The 7,325-nt window shown below is 35.4% G+C and overlaps 1 long non-coding RNA gene across 1 annotated transcript; it reads left to right on the top strand.

Annotated features, from left to right (window-relative positions):
* The first annotated feature begins 252 nt into the window (after window positions 1-252).
* LOC148126304 (uncharacterized) lies at window positions 253-6,966 on the top strand. The gene is made up of 3 exons (XR_015742595.1): window positions 253-348; window positions 3,080-3,176; window positions 6,922-6,966. It is a non-coding gene; the product is annotated as an uncharacterized LOC148126304 (long non-coding RNA).
* The last annotated feature ends 359 nt before the right edge of the window (window positions 6,967-7,325 follow it).

Below are 7,325 nucleotides of genomic sequence, written 5' to 3'. Positions count from 1 at the left end.
ACAACTAGATTCAATCTGTATGGTTTTAAATGGGATTGAACTAAATAAGTAGCATCCAGAAAAAAATATTTCATTTTTCTTTTTTGCATGCCAGCATTAGTCTTCTAAATACTTTTGAATCTTTCTGTATTGTATGAAATTTTATTTCAAGCATTTCAATGTCTAATGTATATTTTATAAACCTTCAACTTACTGATTACATCATGAGAAGCAGCTCAAAATTAGTAACTTGATTTCTAGCCAAGAAGGCAACATGCTGTGTCACAGCTTGTTTTTCCCTCTCTCTCTCTCTCTCTCTCTCTCTCTGAGGAGATGAGAACTATCTAGCCTGCTTGTTAAAAAGGATTGGTAAGCAGAAATGTTAATTAAATTGTTTAATTTAAGTTTGCTATTTTGGAGAGATACCATGCCTCACAAGAATAGGAAACAAACCATTTCCATTCTATTTCATCCACTCTGTACCTATTTTTATAAAGACAGAAAAATTCTTACCAGTTGCTGATTCAACTGTGCAAAGTGTCTTAGTGTTTGGTTTCTGAGGCTGTAATTGCCTTGGCTGATAGTTTCATTATTTATAACTTGGGAAATGTCCAGAGAAAATTTTTAACTACAAATTATTATCTGGAACTGAGCCAGGATAAATTCTAATATATATGTATTTATTTGTAAAGATGAATGTATTTCCAAATTGATTGCTTGTGAAAGGAAGGGATATTATTTTATATTTGCTGATAGGTTTGTTTATTTGTTTGCCCTAGGTTTTCTTTTTTGTTGGAATGCAGCTTCTGAAATATAAATGTTAACGTATGCAAATATGCATACCGATACCTATATATGGCTGGTATCTCCAGGACTGTTGAAATTTGCAGTTCTGTGTTTACAAGTTTAGGAAGTTGAGTAATGCACATGATTTTTTGTGGGGGGAAGGGGGATTGTTCAGAATTATTTTTCTGACTACTCTTCCTTTGGCTGGTCATCTTAAATTTAAGGCTATGTTCATTTCAGTTAAACATAGTGGTTGTGTATTTTTCATGAAGCTATAGGTGTATAAAAACAGATTTACACAAAAGTATTGCATCCACCCATTCAGAATGCCTTCCAATCAATATATATAATCTGTATGCTTGTTTATCATATATTATATATATGCTTGTTTCTTTTTCCCATTCTTTATTCCTACTTTCCTTCCTCAAATGCAGCAGCATTCTATGAATAATGAAAATATTTGGATTTGATGAAGCTGCTTTGAAGAATGCCCCTTCCAATACAATATTTGAAAGTGTTTTGTATTCTTGAAAGTCTTGTAGTTTATTCAGATCTCTTCTGTATAAATGGTTTGCCTCTCCTTCCTATACAATGGCCAAAAGGAGCTCAGAAATATTTCTTCTTCTTTATTTGCAGTAGTTTCAACCAAAGGAGGCTATAGCGAATGAGCAACACTTCTTCCCCCATACTCAAACAATCAGGATCTATACCTAAAATCACAGGAGCTCAGGAAGGAGATTACCCAGAGCCCCTCCCTTTGTCTACAGATAAAACAAGAAGTTCTCAGTTGTTTTGACACTTGGTGAAATGTTATGCAATATGTTATGCAATATCTTCAAAATCCCCAAATTGGATAGGAATTGCTAGTCTAGATAATACTAAATTATTTGAAGTACATATATTTTAAATGGGTACTTTTCATGGAGGAAACTAACCATAAGGGTTTTTTATGATTTAATTTTCCTGGCAAATTGTAGAAATGCACCTTGTCTCATATATTCAACTAATCCAAGTTATTTCAGTAGTTTTAAGTTGAAAGGGTTTCCCATTGTAGATGCTATCTTACTTATGGATCCTATTATTTTAAAAGAAGATTTGAGTGAGGAGTAGGGCAGGGTTGTCTTAACAGCATTATGGGCCCCAGGCAAAGCAGTGTACTGGGGCCCCTATGACAACTACTCATAAAAATGTAAATGGTCAATAAAATTAAACATATATTTATTTTATTGGCACTTCCAACAAAATCGGTGTTGAAACATTAAAAACATGCTGTGTAACAACAACTAATTAACATGATAAACATTTGAACAATACACGAGGCTTGAAAAACACTATAATACTTAGTAAGCCATACAGTTGCTGTATTTATATGAGACAAGGTGCATTGAAGGGTTAACATACTCAGATTAGTATGGGGCCTCTATGCTCCTGGGGCCCACGGGCAAGTGCCCATCAGGCCCATGCATTAAGACAACCTTGGAGTAGGGAGGCAATCAGATCGCATTGCTATTGAAACCTTTTTTCTGAAACTACTGTACAGCTCACAGAGGTTAAGCATAATTCAGCCAAAGCCTCTTTGTTCCATCTTCAGAAATGCTATGCACAGAATGAATACAGCAAAATGGGTACTATCTTTATATCATTAACAAGTTGCTCTGCATGAAATAGAATAAGATATAGATTTATTTTGACTGCCAGCCTAAGAGCCTTTGAACTGCATTCAGATACCATGGGATGTATTTTAACTTCTTTTCATCCAAGTTTAAAATGACTATGATCCTGGTTTAAAGCATGTACAATTAATACCATTTGCTAATATTAAAGAGAGAATACAGTCACATCAGCATTACAACAAGCAACTGCTCAAAACCTTTTTAAAGTAGATGAGATTATATCTGAGCCTTGTCTAGATAGTTGTGGCAGGGGTAGAGAGAGAAATATCATGCTTCTCTAAAATCCAAAATCACTTACCATATCTTGGAACTTCAGTTGTTGGAGGAGGCTGAATATTTTAACTATTTGAGTCTACAATGCTTTCGGGTCCTAGCTTTATCATTTGGGAAATATATAAATAAGAGAAGATGTGAAAGGGGGAAAAAAAGCAAGTATAAAACCACTTAATTTGGGAACCATGGATGAATGGAAGAGATATTTAAATGTTCCACTCCAAATCAGTAAAAGCAATATAACTACTATAAGAGGAAAGGCGTTTTTCAGATTAACTGACAAGAAACAAGTACAGTATATAAAAATATTAGTGATTGATAACAGAAAAAAGTAACTGTTTCCCCTATCCCACCCAAATCTATTTAAGATTTACAAGCCTGTCATACCGAAGAAAGCTTTTAGAGCACCCCAGGGAATGGATGTTCATTTCTAATGGTTTATTTGCCACTCTATTTCATCTTAAGGTAAGATTTCAAGACAAATTTAGGTATCTCTGCTTAGATCAAACACCTTTGTCTTTTATGAATACACCGTGAGCAGCATTTTCTAATCTAGCAGTGCTGTAACTGTGACAATTAAAATTATTTGACCCTTCCATGCCTGATTGCTCAGCATCTTGCTTAATCAGGTAATACATTAAATAGTCAATTAACATAAATGCAACAATATTTGACTTCACAGCAGATTTACAGAGGTAGGCAAGTCTGATGTGACTTGACGTGATTAAAGCAAACCCAGATAGTATATCTGGAGGGATACAAGGAGTAAGCCATAACGTATATTTAATATCCTATTAATGTTAATTAGGCTTGCTTCACTTGTCTCATTTCCTATTGCATCCTTGTCCTGTAACTTGTCTTGTCCTTGATGAATGTTGGTGCTCAGAAATTAAAATCTCCCTATAGCTACCTAACACTTCTATTTTCATAAGGGAAAGAAAAAAAACCTCTATTTATAATCCCTTCTGAATCTGTTTTGCAGTCTATGGTCTAAACAATAAGTATTTGGCTATTATTTGCAAGGCATCCATTCAGACATTTGTGCAGATTACCAATGATTAAAAAGAAAGAAAGAAAACCAAGCTTCAACCTTCCTTCCAGTTAGATGACCTTTCTGCCAATTATATCAGGCTCAAGACTTGCTTCCAGAAAGCAAATAGTTTAGGAAGGGTTCTAAACATTTTAAGAATAAACAATAGGACTCAACCTTAACAGGGAGGAAAAAATTATATACTTTGATGGGAGCAGTGGTGGGGTTCACATTTTTTTTACTATTGGTTCTGTGGGCGTGGTTTGGTGGGCATGGCAGGGGAAGGATACTGTAAAATCTCCAGTCAGAGGTGGTATTTGCCAGTTCTATGAACTACTCAACGTTTCTGCTACCGGTTCTCCAGAACTGGTCAGAAGCTGCTGAATACCACCTCTGGATGGGAGATTAGCCATTGCTATACAGGTATTCCTCAACGAAAGACCAGAATTTGTGTCAGAATTTCAATTGATAAGTAAGGCAGTTGTTAAATGAGTTATGTCTGATTTTATGAGCTTTTTTGCCACAGTTGTTGAGCAAATTACTACAGTTGTTAAGTAAATTGTTAAGCAAATAGAATTCCCTATGCCTCCAGGCTTGAAATTTTGGGCCTGGACAATCTAGAACTATGTCGCCTGTGGTCTTATCTAAGCATAGTTCACAAAATTGTCTGCTATAACATCTGTCAATGACTTATTCAGCTTCAATCACAATAATACACGGGCAAACAACTGATACAAACTCAAGATAAACCGCTTCAAACTCAATTGCAGAAAATACAACTTCAGCAACAGAGTGGTCAATGTCTGAAATGCCCTACCCAATTCCATTGTTACAGCTTCAACCCCTCACAGCTTCAACCTCAAACTGTCTACCGTGGACCTCACCCCATTCCTAAGAGGTCCTTAAAGGGGGCATGCATAAGCGCACCTGCGTGCCTATCGTCCCTGTCTTACTGTCCCCATTTATCTGTATTTACTCCCTTGTTCTTGTTTATGTTCATACTTATACTTGTTATCTTGTGCATGTTTGGTGAACAAATCGATAAATAAAATAAATAAAAAATTCCATCTTCCCCCATTGACTTGTCAGAAAGTCCCTAGAAAAGTTGCCAATCCTGATTACATGAGCCCAGGATCCTGCAACTATTGTAAATGCATGCTGATTGCCAAGTGCCAAAATCTTGATCACATGACTATGGGGATGCTAGAATGGCCATAAGTGCAAAGACCTATAAGTCACTTTTTTAGTGCCCATTGTAACTTTGAACAGTCATTAAATGGATTTTATGTACACTGAGAGCATATGCACCAAGACAAATTCCTTGTGTGTCCAATCACACTTGGCCAATAAAGAATTCTATCTATCATCTATCTGTCTATCTATCTATCTATCTATCTATCTATCTATCTATCTATCTATCTATCATCTATGAATGGTTGTAAATCAAGGACCATCTGTACCAAATTTGGGGTTGTTGTTGTTGTTTTGCAGATCAGTACAAATCATGTTAACATGTATTTTACTTTAGGCCACATACTTACTAAGAAGGAAAACATTTGGAAGAAAAACGTGTGTGGTGGGGTCTACCATACAAAACATTTTCAGTTTTGCCTTAGGTTTATAGAAAGCAAAACAGACAAGAAGAACGAATGGGTTCAACTTATTTGGAGGCAGGAGCAAAAAAATTTGTGAAATACAAAGCTTTGCCAACACAGATGGTCTGGCTTGATTGTGGCAGAGACTGGACCTTTTGACAGCCTCTGCAGCAAGGGAGCTTTCCAATATCTGCAAAGAAGTGCATATGTCTCCTGAAAGATTTGAAATAACATACAGCTTCATACAGAATGTTGAAAACAAAGATGCCTTTAAAAACTATACATTTCTAGTATTGTTGCTTAACTCATTTTGTATAAAGACAATTACTCTACTCACTGACTGTTTACATGTCTTTGGGAGTTGTTGGAGGGGAAAGTAAATTAGGAAAGGAACATGAGACTTGGTCAGATGCCGAAACTTGTTTAAGAATAGGGCAAATGTATAAAATACTTTATAAATTCAGAAATGTTTTGGTTGTTTTTGTGTATTTCATACTTTAAGAATATTTTTACAATCCATTAACATTATACAATCTGGATTAGTCCACAAACTACTTCTGGCCTAAAACACTTGGCTGCAAATGGTTTCTCTTCACTGATCAAATGGTATTCAAAGTCAGCCAAAATTTTGGAATATGAAATGGTCACAAATTTTACATCGGAGTCCTGGCATTAAGTATACAATGATAACCCTGAATGAAAATAGTTCTTTTTTTACCCTCAAGGATTCTAGTTGGAATTGGTCCAAAGTATTAAAATGGAGATGAATGAAAAGAGACGGGGAACAAGTGAAAAGGTGGGATGAAATTTAGAAGGGATCCTTTTTCCTTCATCGGATTTCAATCTGATGTAGAGAAGAATTTGGGATCCATATAATTTGCTTTCAAATATGTGTTCTCAGTTCCAAAGTTTGTTCATCTCTTCTTTTCTTACATTAATGAGAGAGCACCCTCTGGTGGCAGCCTACTTGCTTAATTTGACCTGGGTTATACATAATTCATGAAAATAAAGAAGTGCCCCAAATGGTTGTCTTAGATGAATGGGTTAACAGTAGCAGCAGGGAGAATGGGGAGTCTTATTTCTGATCGTTGTTTAATTTTCTTTCATGTTCCTGAAAAATTGTGAAGGAAAAATTAAAAAGTGATTTAATCTGTGGTTATAATTTAAAAATATGAAGAAATGCTGTACATTTTTAAAGCTGATGTCTTACTGAGATGGTGAGCCTGTGCTGGAATTGTGTCACTTCAGAAGGTGGGCAAATGGATTTTTTTTAAAAAAATGAAATGCTTCTCCAAAGGTAGACAAAATCAGTATAAAAAGTAGCATTTCAAGGTGCAACTCTTTCTCCTGTCATTTCATTTCTATGCATGAAATGTTATTCTTATTTTTATTATGTTTTTGTCTTCTGAAACATTCAGTCATATGTTTAGAAATGGTACAATCTAGCTTTAATTTCTTAATTCTTAGGAATGCCAAAACTGCAAGCCTATGTAGTCTATATGGAGCCTGCTAGAATGTCCTCTGCAACCTTAAAAATGGTGTGAGGCCAAAAAAATGTCTCTGTGTTTATTGTTTTATTTTTCAGATGTTTAAGGTATGAAAGCCTATCATCTACCAGAATCACACACACCCTTTTAAATCCTGAAGTAAATAATTTTGGTATGTGGTACTCAGTGCTCTAGCAATCCCTGGTGAGAACAGAAGATGAACATTACTAGACTAAATCTATTTTTGCAGTGTAATGCCCATCAAACAAAGGAACTGAAATTCTTTGAAGGCCGGAGAAAGTGGATCTAAGACGGTACTTGCTTTATTCAGCATAAAATAAGATGTCCAGACATTGTAAAATCCATTGGTGGGGAAGACCGAAATGAAAAATGAGTGGACCAGAAACCATATTTCTTCCAAATTGTTCAGTCCATCTATACATGTATGCCAATTGTGCATCCATACAACCACACAGATACAGCAGTTTCATCTCTATCAACC

Source organism: Pseudonaja textilis, chromosome 3 (genome assembly GCF_049901715.1).
Source record: "Pseudonaja textilis isolate UNSWEBS1 chromosome 3, rPseTex1.2, whole genome shotgun sequence".
NCBI classification, from domain to species: domain Eukaryota; kingdom Metazoa; phylum Chordata; class Lepidosauria; order Squamata; family Elapidae; genus Pseudonaja; species Pseudonaja textilis.
This window is presented reverse-complemented; position numbering and strand designations above follow the sequence as displayed.